Source organism: Anabrus simplex, chromosome 2 (genome assembly GCF_040414725.1).
Source record: "Anabrus simplex isolate iqAnaSimp1 chromosome 2, ASM4041472v1, whole genome shotgun sequence".
Classification (NCBI taxonomy): Eukaryota; Metazoa; Arthropoda; class Insecta; order Orthoptera; family Tettigoniidae; genus Anabrus; species Anabrus simplex.
Genome location: NC_090266.1, coordinates 335260985 through 335275374, shown reverse-complemented (window position 1 = coordinate 335275374; position 14390 = coordinate 335260985). Strand labels below are relative to the sequence as shown.

The 14390-nt window shown below is 37.4% G+C and overlaps 1 protein-coding gene across 5 annotated transcripts in view; it reads left to right on the top strand.

The window, feature by feature from the left end:
• The window catches only part of CRMP (Collapsin Response Mediator Protein), a 486710-nt gene that overhangs the window by 295036 nt on the left and 177284 nt on the right, over window positions 1-14390 (top strand). The window lies entirely within an intron of this gene.

Genomic DNA, 14390 nt, shown 5'->3' with positions numbered 1-14390 from the left:
ACTGCAATGGTGTATGGAACGACGTCACTGGGGACAGGAAAGGCAGCAAATAGTATTTTTGGATGAATCCAGGTTCTGTTTGTTTGAAAATGATGGCCGCATTTTGTTTGCAGCAGACAGGGGGAGAGGCATCACATTGACTGCATTCACACAACATATACAGCGCCAACTCAACGCCTTACTGGGTGGGGTACTATTGGGTACAACCACAAATCACAGTTGGTGCATGTCCAGGGCACTGTGACCCGTTTGACCTATGTGAATGACATCCTGCGACCCGTAGCCATCCCCTTCCTGCATGACACCCCAGACGCCATATTTCAGCAGGATAATGCGTGACCACATGTTCCTACTTGAACATGTGCTTTCTTGTTGTCACAGGATGTCAGATTGTTGCCCTGGCACACCTGATCTCCGGACTTGTCGCCGATCAAAAATGTGTGGGATATAGTGAAACGATGGGTGCGGTGCCCACCACCAAAGATGAACTGTGGAACGAGGTGAATGCAGCATGGATGGCTATACCTCAGAGCGCCATTCGCACCTTATACGTATCAATGCCATCACGTATGGAACAAGTTATCAGTGCCCAGTGCCTAATAGGCAACAGGACACATGCTGAATCTAGGTGACTGAAATGCTAATCATCTCTGCAGAACATACTAATGAATATATCCTGTGAATATGAATTTCCTATATCTAGTCTTTCAACGTGTTCTGTTTTATGAACATGAGCTTAAATGGTCCATCGATTATGGCCCCTTCTCTATTCTTCTGGCTCTTTCTAAAGCTTTAGAACAACTTGTTTATGAACAAGTATTGCAGTATTTAAATGGCCATTCTCTCCTTGGCCCCTTACAATCAGGCTTTAAGAAGGGGTACAGTACTGCAACTTCTCTCCCTAAAGTGACTAAAGACATCACACTCACTATGGAACAGTGCTAAGTTATTGTTATAACATGGTTGGATTTCAGTGGTGCTTTTGACACAGCAGACTTACTATGATTAGTTAGGAAAATGGAATCTTACTGGTTTGAATCTTTAATGCTCCAGTTTTTTGACATCTTATTTGAATGATCATTGGCTGTGGGTAACAACCCATGACAGAATTTTAGAATAGCAACCTAGGAAATTATGTACCCTCAGTGTAGTGTTTCGGGACCACTACTTTTTATGTTGTATATCAGTGACATATCATTTTCACTAAAATCATCTGGCTCCACCGCTAAATGGTTAGCGTGCTGGCTGTTGGTCACAGGAGTCCTGGGTTCGATTCCCGGCAGGGTAGGGATTTTTTAAACATAATTGGTTAATTTTGCTGACACAGGGGCTGAGTGTATGTGTCTTGTTAATCATATTCAAATATTCGTTTTTAGGAAGGGGAGTTAGGGATTGGAATAACTTACCAAGAGAGATGTTCAATAAATTTTCAATTTCTTTGCAATCATTTAAGAAAAGGCTGGAAAACAACAGATAGGGAATCTGCCACCTGGGCGACTGCCCTAAATGCAGATCCGTAGTGATTGATCATCGCATCCTCATCATGACGTACAGGTCGCCTACGGGCGTCAAATCAAAATACCTGCATCTGGCAAGCAGAAGTTGTCCTTGGACACTCCCGGCACTAAAAGCCATACGCCATTCCAGTTACACTAAAATCACATAGTTACTACTTATATGCAGAAGACCTTCAAATACAAAGCCACTGCAGAATAAGCAAATTATCAGATGTAGTGGAAAACATAAATGCAGAATTGAAACAATTAAGTGAATATGCATGATCAAAGGGCTTCTCAGAAAGCCATCAAAAACACAAGCAGTTGTCGGCTCTTGGAAGCTCCTGTGTGTGACCATCAGTACATGTATTCCGCTTCTGTTAATAAACAGTTAAATCATTCCTTACAGTACATTCCTTGGCGTGACTGTGGCTGAAGTTCTGAATTGAACAGTTCATACCAAAAATGTATATTAAGGTTTATGCATTGCTGCATCCATTGAAAAGAAACAAAGATGTCTTGCCACAGGCTAGTCCAGACCTTAATTCTTCCTATCCTCACCTACTGTGACGTAATCCTTGTTGATGCAGCTAAGGCACAAACAATGAAATTGCAGTGGGCTTTGAACTGTTGCCTCAGATTAATTTTTAACGTGAGCAATGATATGTGTATAACTCCTCACTCTCAAGAACTTCACTGGTTAAAACCTGACAAAAGACATAAATATCATATACTTGTACCAAGCGAGTTGGCCATGTGGTTAGGGGCACGGAGCTGTGAGCTTGCATTTGGGTGGTAGTGGGTTCGAACCCCACTGTCGGCAGCTCTGAAGATGGTTCTCTGCGTTTTCCCAGTTTCCCATCAGGCAAATGTTGGGGCTGTACGCTAATTAAGGCCACGTCCTTCTCACTCTCAGCTCTTCCCTATTCTATCATCTCCATAAGACCTATCTGTGTCGGTGGGACATAAAAGCGGCTTGTATATATCACATACTTGTATTAATACAAACATTCCTACACAGTAACTCTCCTCAGTACATACCCTCTAAATTTCACTTTCTCTTCTCCTTTCATATCTGTAACATGCTGGCACTACCCTTGCTATTCCTCTTCACCATTCATTCATCTATGTATAAGAATTCCTTACCAGTCAGTGCAAGGGACATTGATTCATTAACTAAATTCAAAAGTTCTTGCCGAAATTACCTGTTGTAAGCTACCGACTGCTTGATGTGTGCACTAGACAGCACTTGCGCTTTCTCTCTCTCTCTCTCTCTCTCTCTCTCTCTCTCTGTGTGTGTTTTCCAGTTGTACATGTAGACCTAGTTGGTGTGTGTGTGTGTGTGTGTGTGTGATGTATATAGTTCATAACTAGCTGATGTACCCGTGCTTCGCTACGGGATTCTCAGAAAGACTGACTTGGTGGTTTTCCTAACTTAATCCAACATAGGTCATTACAAAAACGTCAGTAGGAATGTAGCGATTGAAAGCAATGTTATCATATAAAATACTCGATCAAATGAAACACCGCAAACTTTCTCACTTTCAACGAACAGTACTACGGTGCCGATCTAAGAGTCCGAAGTTCCAGAGCTCGAATAACCAGGTCGCAGACTGCCGTGAACACTCCTCTGTCATTATTCCGTTAAACATGCACACTACTCATTCCAATCAGTGCCTCCGAGTAGGGATTGAATAGCTCGAATACTATGATGAACCAATGTGTTACGAACCAGATATATCAGAAAATGTATGAACCAGAGGAATGGCATGCTACTTCCCGCCAATATACAGGCAGGCTGTTTCAGTCGGTACGACCAGGCGAGTTGGCCGTGTGGTTAGGGGCGCGCAGCTGTGAGATTGATATATATAGATTTATCTATACGACCACTAATGACATAAATAACTTATTTGAGAATTACATTTCAGGCCTTCCCCTTAACTACCATTTCACTCAGCGTGAATAAAATAATTTATAACCTAGATTGTAGTGGATCATCACCCGACATTACATGACGATTTTCATTAAATTCTCTTCATCCGTTTCCTTTTTTTGCTAGGGGCTTTACGTCGCACCGACACAGGTAGGTCTTATGGCGACGATGGGATAGGAAAGGCCTAGGAGTTGGAAGGAAGCGGCCGTGGCCTTAATTAAGGTACAGCCCCAGCATTTGCCTGGTGTGAAAATGGGAAACCACGGAAAACCATCTTCAGGGCTGCCGATAGTGGGATTCGAACCTACTATCTCCCGGATGCAAGCTCACAGCCGCGCGCCTCTACGCGCACGGCCAACTCGCCCGGTCATCCGTTTCCTCTTGATGCGTGTACATACATACATATAGATGGACAGACAGAAATTACGGGAAAGTAAAAAAATGCATTTCCTTGTTACTGTAGACATGACAGATACAGAAATACCATTCATTTCAAATTCTGAGCAATGCACAGGCAAAACACTTATTTTGTATATAGATTACATTTCAGGCCTTCCCCTAAACTACCATTTCACTCAGTGTGAATTACATTATTGATAGCCTAGATTATAGTGACCTATTCCCAGACTTTGCATACCAATTTTCGAGAAGATACGACCACTAATACAATAAATGTTTGACAATTAAATTTTAGGCCTTCCCCTAAACTACCATTTTTCTCAGCGTGTATAGCCTATATTGTAGCGACTTATTTCCAATGTTTGTCTACTGATTTTCATTAAGGCACGACCACTAATAACATAAATATTTGAGAATTAAATTTCAGGCCTTCCCCTGAACTATCATTTCACTCAGCGTGATCAAAATAATTTATAGCCTCGATTGTAGCGGTTAATCACCCGACTTTACATTCCGATTTTCATTAAATTCTCTTCAGCCGTTTTCTCGTGATGCATGTACAGACAGACAGACAGACAGAAATTACGGAAAAGTAAAAAATGCATTTTCTTGCTACTGTGAACATGACCGATACAGAAATACCATTATTTTCAAATTATAAACAATGTACAGACAAAACTCTTATTTTATATACAGGGTGAAGCGAAATTCGCGCACTCAGGCGTCGCAGCGCGACTGCTCACATGCCAGCAATAAAAAAATGTCTCTCACAAAAGTTCGTCCTTCGAGTATATCCGGTAGAAAAAGGGCGTTGAAGAGTGGCAATCTGGCAACACTGTAACCACATGTAGGGTAACTACCTCTGTCAGCACGTATTCTTTGTGCTGTACAGTTGGTGCAGTGGTTACAGCTTTCGGTTAGCATTCAGGAGGTCGAGGGGTCGATCCTGGGTTGAAGCGTATTTTTTTTATTTCATAAATGTAGTCCAGGTGGTATGGTATCTGGCAACTTAATCGTCAACAGCCATTGCAGCGGGTCCTCTAGAAACCCTTTGCACTTACATACTACGATCCTACAAATGGACGAACAATCGTTTCCCTTGGTCAGCTTTGAAAGACGTCCTTTCCACGTCGTGGGCGTGAATTTATTCGCACAAATTCATATACTAACTGCGAAACCTGTTTTCTTTCTACCGTCCTCCAACGATCTCATAGATTAGTAGCAACTGTTATTCTTACCTCGTTCAAGTCCATTGTATTTCGTAAGGGCTTACGTTACCAGTAGGCCTAGCAAGGTATTTGTTGTGTTCAGCGTTACAAAATGTTGTAAATGTAGGATACATGAGACCTAAGGTATTGCTGTATTACAGTATGTAATGTCCAATGGAAATTAGTAAACAAAAAATTGCGCCTTAACCCAGGATCGAACCCTCTACCACCTGCATGCCAACCCAAAACCCTATCCAATGCACCAACTGCTCAGCACGGATATATGATGCTGACAGAGGTACTTACCGTACATGTGGTTACAGTGTTGGCAGATTGCCACTATTCAAAGTCCTTTCTCTGCCTGATATACTCGCAGGACGAACTTTTGTGAAAGACATTTTTTATTGCTGGCATGTAGGGAGTCGCACTGCGACGCCCGAGTGCGCCAATTTCGCTTCACTCTGTATATAGATTACATTTCAGGCCTTCCCCTAAACTACCATTTCACTCAATGTGAATAACATTATTGATAGCCTAGATTATAGCGACCTATTCCCCGACTTCGCACACCAATTTTGGTGAAGATACGACCACTAATACAATAAATATTTGACAATTAAATTTTAGGCCTACCCCTAAACTACCATGTTTCTCAGCGTGTATAGCCTATATTGTAGCGACTTATTTCACCTGTTTGTCTACCGATTTTCATTAAGACACGACCAATAATAACATAAATATTTGAGAATTAAATTTCAGGCTTCCCCTAAACTACCATTTCACTCAGCGTGATTAAAACAATTTATAGCCTAGATTGTAGCGGTTCATCACCCGACTTTACATTCCGATTTTCATTAAATTCTCTTCAACCGTTTTCTCGTGATGCGTGTACATACATACAGACAGACAGACAGACAGACAGACAGACAGACAGACAGAAATTACGGAAATGTAAAAAATGCATTTTCTTGTTATTGTGAACATGACCGATACAAAAATAGCATTCTTTTCAAATTCTGAGCAATGTACAGACAAAACTCTTATTTTATATATATAGATGGTTAATGTACAATATATATGTTCGGTCATCAGCCTTAAGGATGTTTGGATTCTCAACAGCTCCGCCATCAGCTCTCAGATGGCCTAGGCATCACTGAAGAGGCGTACTAGGGAAATGAGGAGCGAGGTAGTTTCCCGTTGCTTTCCTCACCAAGCCAGAAGTTGCTATTGCATATGTCTGCCGAGCCCACTGAAATGCATGCATCATGCAACCCTATGAGCAACATTTTCACTCCATTCATAGCTGGGACTGGCTGCATAAGGAATGACATTACTAGCATTGCTCATACCTCAGTCACCTTCATATTGTCAAAGCCAAGGGTAAGACTGAGACAGGTCAATGAAAGTAACAAAATTGCTCTTGCCTGTACGAGAAGACATAGTGCACTGTAAGCACTAGGTCCCACCAGCAAAGGCATAATGTAGAGCACAGTATACAGTATACTATTACAGTATAATTATTTTATATATATGTGTGTGTGTGTTAGTTTTATGCAACTCTGCTAGATTATTAGGTTAATGTATCTGCAGATAAGTGTTGTATACATGTGGTTAATTGTAAGAGAGGGCCAGGTACCACTTGAAAGAAGCCAAATAAATAAATATATTGCCCTTAATGACAAATTTATTCATTTAATTATTTAGTGGCTGATTTACAACTGGTTATTGTTTTAGTTAAATGGATAGACAATTGTTTTTGTTCCAAAGATGTTTCCCACAAAAGCTGTATCAGATTTTCATCTTCATACTTTCAGTCCTCTCTAAAGCCCTAGAAAAACTAATACATAAATAACTGGGGCAATATTTTGAAAAATATTCGTTCTAATATACCCTTCGACTAGGTTTTAGGAAAGGACGCAGCACTGCGACAGCCCTAGTTAGAATTAGAAATCAGAAAAGCCGTAGATGACAGGTAATGTACTTTATCATTTTTCTCTATTTTGCCAGCTCATTTGATACAGTTACTGACACCTTATAGCCTTGTTTGGGCCAGAACTTCATCTCGGTTCCACTGCACTGTGACTCTTCTTGTCATACCTCACAAACAGATGTTCAGTGTGCAGTGTTGGACAATAAAACGTCATAGTGGAAGACTAAAATTACAGTTGTCAAACAGGGATCTATGCTTGTGCCTCTTCTATTCATTTATTCATTATATTAAAGATATTGTTAATCACTTATATGGTTTAGCCACCATTGATATGCAGAAAATGAATACTCTATAAACCTAAGCAACTCTTATGACAGTGAGAACTTCCTCTTAATTAATTGAATTAAGACACAAGCTGTAATTAGAGGACAGGCTTGGACTACAGCTGTTCGAAAAGAGACTATTAACCTGCATCTGTAAACAACAGTGTGGTAACACCATTGCAAAAGTCTGTGGAACGCCTTGGGGTCAGTATAAAAGAAACCTTAGTTTGGAATTTAAAAATAACTGATACTTGTGGTAAAGTACTGTATATGCTTTACATAGCTCACTCAGAATTTACCAGTTGCTTCTTCCACACGATATGAAAATAACATTAATTCAGATGCTTGTTAAACCATACTCTCCCGTTGAGATTTGTATTAGTTTGTACTGTTTTACAGAATGCATATAAGATTATCCTCGGGACTGCATGTGTAAATGGGGAGGGGAGCTTTGTTCTGCAGTATATTGTTGTTGTTGTTATTATTATTATTATTATTATTATTATTATTATTATTATTATTATTATTATTATTATTATTATTAAACAGAATCTTTATTCAGCTTAGTAAAACAGAGAGGTGACAGCTGTTGGAACACCCTATGGCAGGCCTGGCTATGTCATTCTCATGTCTTGCTGACACCAGAAAGAACCCTTGATTACTGTGTTCTGGTTTATGTCAAAGAGTGTGGGAATGACACCAGAATGAAACTTTGTTTTGGGTGTTCCGGCAAACATCAGGGCATTCTAGAGAACATCGGAGAGTGTGGGAAATATTCTCCCTCGTGTAAGAAGATGCGTAAGCTACTTGTTGGTTCCCTTGGGACAAACTGAGGGTGGGGGTTGTCTTCAGATTCTAAAACTCAAAGCTAGCATCATCGATTCTGATCTTCGTTCTCAGTCAAAGCAGTCTTGCAACTTCAATGATGTACTTTAGTTCACACAGCGCTTTTCAGCGCTGACACATTTCGTTTGGGAGCAGGCATCTTTTCCGTGTAAATCGTAATATAAAATTGTCATTGTGTTTTTCTTTGTTGCCTGTCGCAGTAGAATGGGACTAGCTCACTGCAATAGGAAATCTTTAATTTCTAAGTAGGCTTTTTATTTACTGGGTCATCCCCTTGATGTTCTTCAGCTCACTTGTGTTTTCTAATTTACTACTGTTTAACCTTAGTTCTAAAATTGTATATTCCTTCGATATCACCATTAAAACTGTCGGAGTTTACTTGGGTTCTGAGGTAAGTACTACCAATCTTCCCATGCCGGCGAGCACAGCTGTCAATTTGGTCGCCTTGAATTTATTTCTCATTGTAGCATCTTAATGTAAAATTGTTTTATATTCCTAGACTGCAATTTCGGGTTAGAAATGTAAATAATATCTTTAAACCATTTTCAGAGTGTCGACAAGCACAGTCTGTTAATACGTTTAAGCTTTGTGTTACCCGGCTCCATGGTTAAATGGTTAGCGTGCTGGCCTTTGGTCCAGAGTGTCCCATGTTCGATTCCCAGCCGGTTCGGGGACTTTAACCTTCATTGGTTAATTCCGATGGCTCGGGGGCCGGGTGTGTGTGATGTCTTCAGCATTGCAATTAATCATAGGTAGGACCCCATCCTCACAGATGCGCAGGTCGCCTATACGCGTCAACTCATAAGACCTGCACCAGGCCACTTAGCAGGCCACATGAAATTACACGAGGGGGGATCAGATGTAAATGGGATTTTATTTATTTAAATTTATTGGAAAACACAAGGCAATTACAATTTGTTTCCACATAGTTTCCTGCTTTCAAAATGCATTTGTCCCAGTGTATGGGCAGCATTTTGATACCCTCATCAAGAAAATAACAGGGTCATGTCACCAGCAAGTTGCGCGCAAAGACTTTCACACTCTCGTCATCTTCAAATCGTTGCCCTCCTAGAGCTTCTTTAAGCGGTCTGAGCGAATGGAAATCGCAGGGCTGATCGCAGGAGGATGATCAAGTGTAGTCCAGTGCATTTCCTGTGGCTTGGAGACAAAGCTGCAATATGGGGCCGCGCTTTATGTGACGTACACACTCTTGCCCACAGATGTGTGACAATATGTGATGTAGCGGGTCACCTTAATTTTAATATAAATAAATAATCTCTCATTTACTTCTCCATAAACAATATCTCATGGGCGCCAGTCTTCAAGCTTATGGCTTGAAGACGATAGTTGATAATTAATAATAATAATAATAATAATAATAATAATAATAATAATAATAATAATGATGATAATAATACGTAATGAGACTCTAAATACTCCCAAAGGTGGGGTGACGGGACACTAACCATTAAGTACACACTAACTTGGAAGTTAAGGACCATTAATAAGAATTTCAGAAAATACTAAGTAAAACAACTATTTATTAGGATTAAAACGTGATGGTGTATTTACGAAATCTGAACTTACAGAAGAAAAAGAAAAGAAAAATTGAATGAGATAAAATTTAAGAAAATGAACTGTTACGCGGAGACTTGCAGTAATTTATGCCATTAGCTCACCATTTGTAGACTCTGGTACCTGGATACGATCTATATAGCAGCTGATGTTTGATGAACCTCTCGTACAGCGTTGTCATCTCTCGTTGTTGGTACCAGTCCTATTTTTGATTCGTGCATAGTCCCCTAGTTGTCCTGTGACTTTCCTAACTTTAACACTTCCTACAGTAATCCATACATAAAGTTGTAATGAGTCCAAAGTTCAATAGCAAAACCATCTTGGGTTACGTTTAACTAAAAATATACTTTACAAGCATGAGTGACAAGTTTTACGATATTTCACTGATCATGTGACAACTAAAAAGTTATGTCTTAAGCTTAAACACAATTGTCTAAAATCTTGGTATTAACATTGTCTGTACAACTTACAGACAAAACTCATCTATTAACCATCTACTTAAAATCTTTGTATGAGATCTGTCTAACTGTAATGATTCCATATTCTTGAATTGTATAATTGTCCTTGAACCTTCATTGTATGTTTTAATGATTTTATGAAGCTAATAATTTCCTGTATTGTAGACCTTTGTCTTATTCCCTATATACTGGAGTAATACTAGTGCAGTATGTATCGGTTAAAATCCTAATATTTGTCATTACGTCAGTCATATTATTCTTAAAATGAACTTGTTAGTAAAATGAAAACATTCAATGTGAAGTGGAACTTGAATGATCACTGCAGATTTTGATTTGAGCTTGTTGATATATCTGTGTACCGAGCTTGATAGTTGCAGTCGCTTAAGTGCGGCCAGTTTCCAGTATTCGGGAGATAATGTGTTCGAACTCCACTGTTGGCAGCCCTGAAGATGGTTTTCCGTGGTTTCCCATTTTCACACCAGGCAAATGCTGGGGCTGTACCTTAATTAAGGCCACAGCTGCTTCCTTCCCACTCCTGGGCCTTTCCTAAGCCATCGTCGCCATAAGACCTATCTGCGTCGGTGCGACGTAAAGCAAATAGATATATCTGTAAATAAAAAATATGTATAAGATTTTGATCTATAAGTCTGTATAAACTTTTTTTAGTGAGAGAACTATCACTTACTCTTCCTGCTGCTGTATAATTGTCTAGTGTTACAACTTCGTGATAACTGCTTGTTGCTATGTTAGTGAAATGAAATTTATAACCTGCAATGTAATGGCCAACCAGGCTAATATCAAGATTAAGAACAGATTTATTAACCTCAAGGTTAAAATTAGCAAGATCGCCAAGGACATATGGTTTTTAAAGGAATGTTTAAAATTCAAATTCAAACTAGTGCCTAAATTTTTAAAATCTGTACAAAGATGAAACTTATCCATGCCAAATTTAGTAGACACTCAAAACAAAGTGAATGAAATCTGGCTGAAAAATAAGATTAAAACCCATTATAGAAAGAAATCTTTGTTAAACTTACAACTTTATCGAACACACTTGGAAATTTCTGAACTTTTAACCCCGTTAGAATGGCAATCTATACAACATTTTATTAATGAGAAGCTTGTTGATATATTAGATAAGAAATAAAAAACTTTACAAAACAAAATCTCACAATTAAGAGAGAATAAATCAAAACCTAAATAAAATAATATAAGAGTAAAACGGGCTAATTCAGGCCTTAAAAACATTCCAACCACTGTAAATTTGTTGGATATCACCTTTACAGATAGTGAAATGAGCCTACTGAATAAAGGAGCAAAATTCAACTGGCCTAACCACTGTAACAGAAGCAGAATCTGACCTAGGGAAATTGCCTTTAGAATTGAAAAATGATACTAGATTGGAGATCAAAAAGAAACGTCCACCTTTAGTAAGAGAGATAAATAATAACTTAAATACCGTTCTCACTAAGCAAATCAAAGAATTAAAGACTAAAATGAATGAAAATGATATAATAGTAACAAAAGCTGATAAAGGGAAACTACAGTTATCTTAAATAAACAAGTTTATGTTTAAAAAAAAAAAAAAAAAAAAAAAAAAACAGGAATTTTTTTCGGATGGAGCTTACTTGGTGATGTAGAAAGATCCTACAGTTAAAATTCAACACAATCTAAAGAAATTGCTTAAACAGAATATCAGAAACTTACAAGTATGAACCCAAAGATACCAATAGCCAAGGCTATGCCCAAAGTCCACAAAATTAACATACGTATATGACCTATAATCAACTGTAGAATAGCCCAACTTATATGACTTCTAAGTTTATACATCAATTTTTGAAAAAGTACTATAAATTTAACAATAATTCTACAATTAATTACTCAATTGATTTCTGTGATAAGCTTAATAAATTTGACTTACAACTGTATTATAAAATGTGTTCATATGATATAACCAACATGTACCCATGCATACCGATTAATGAAACCATTAACATAATCAAACTTAAATTATTCAGTCACAGCAAATTGAGTAAGTATGAAATAGAAAAATTCATTAATATATTAAGATTCATTTTAAGTAATAATTATTTTACATGTAATCAAAAAATATCATCAAACGTGTTTAGGAATGGGAGACCCTGCATCAGGTATCCTGGCCAACATTTATATGGATCATTTGGAACATGTTAAAATTTTGAACAACATAGAAGGACTATGCCTTTGGCTAAGATAAGTGGATGACACATTTGCATAACAGATGGAAAACTAAATAACAGCAATAATATTCTGAATTTTTTAAATAGCTTAGACAGCAACATAAAATTCACTAAGGAGGAAGAAAGCAACAACTCGTTACATTTTCTAGATATCAGTGTAAACAGAGTAGGAAACAAATTTGACTTTCAAATTTATAGAAAACTGACGTTTGCCCCAATAACGATTAAGAACTAATCACTCCACCCCAACTCTCACAAGCAAGCAGCCTTTTTAAATTTGGTTTACAGAGCCCTAAAAATTCCACTTACAAACAATAGTTTAAAGAAAGAACTTAATTTTGTAAAGGAACTAGCGCTCAATAATGGATATAAAATAGAGATGGTTAACAAGATCATTAACTAAGTGAAAATAAAACTGGCCACAAATCTTATTCCAGTTAATAATAAGAAATCTAACTTTGCAACTTTTACATTCACTAACCCAGCAATATACCAGGTTACTAATACCATCAAAAAACAAGATGTTAATATCGCCTTCAAAACCCAAAACATGAACCGAAATATTTTCTTCAACCATAATAATGATAATATAAATAGCATTTACTATTAAGGATCAGGAATTTATAGGCTTGCGTGTACAGAGTGCAATTATTTGTATGTTTGGCAGACTGGCAGAAGCTTTCTTGTAAGATATTTTGAACATGTCAATGCAGCGAAACACAGGAAGCATTCTGCAATGAGTGCACACATGCAAGAAACTGGACACCGTTTCACAACTATTGAGAGGGATTCAAGAATATTAAGAAGGGTAGAAAAGGGAAGAGTAATTATGGAATTGGAAAATATATACATTTATTTAGATCAGCAATACAATAAGAATAAGAACCTAACTGATGAAAATGAATTAAAGAACCCCTCTTAGAACAATTACCAAAATTAATACAAATACTTAAGTTTGATATAAATAAATTCTGTAATAATAATAATAATAATAATAATAATAATAATAATAGTCTGCAACGTTAAGGATGATTTCAATAGTCTCAGTACTGCAACAAGCACAACTAAACAACAAAGCATGAAACAAAGGGACACAATCATCCATAACGTTGCAGTACACAACACATCACATCTATGTAACAATCATTGGTGCCCCTTTAAACTACGCTTAACAACAAACTGACCAGTGAATAATATAGACCGACTTAAATCAGTTGAAGATTGTGAAGACTACAAGTATGATATACACAACAGAGTATAAATCTCCAATGATCCAACCCTTAAGAATGATGTAGTTCTCAATTAACAAAAACACAACGGAAAAAATACTGCAAGTTTAATCCTTTAACTTTCACTAATTTCATTTGAAACTCCGATAAATACACTAACAGTATTTGAAAAATCAAGAAACAAACGAGAATTAGCCAAATCTTTCAATTTAATTGTCATATTTAATATGACTTGGACATCAATATTATGTCATTAACGCCTAGTCCATTAATGATACATTTTAATTGTCAAAAAAATTTGTGTACTGTTTGAGTAGTGATGACATTTCATCAATATTATGTAATTAATGCCTAGTCCATTAATGATACAATTTAATTGTCGATTTTACTTGTTTACTTTTTAAGCAGTGACAATATTTTTGTTTAAATCATTTTCAATGAACAAAATTATTATAAATAAGGTTTAATGTATGACTCAGCCTTGAGAAAATCTTATAGAAGATGGTTGAAGATGCTTGATACAGCGAGCGAAACACGTCCCAATAACGTTTGTATTGTAATGTCCCTTTAGAGACAATAAACATTTTATGTATTGAATTGAGTGGATAATAAAAATAAGAATTGTAAATACTAGTAGTAAGTTCAATACGGGTAAAAACATGAAATTGGTCTTATGAAATATGTGGTATATTTCGAGCTGTCATTGGAGAGATGGGGTGGAATGACATTAGTAGCCAAATAAGCTAGATTGGAGCTTTTAGAAGTAGGAAAGAT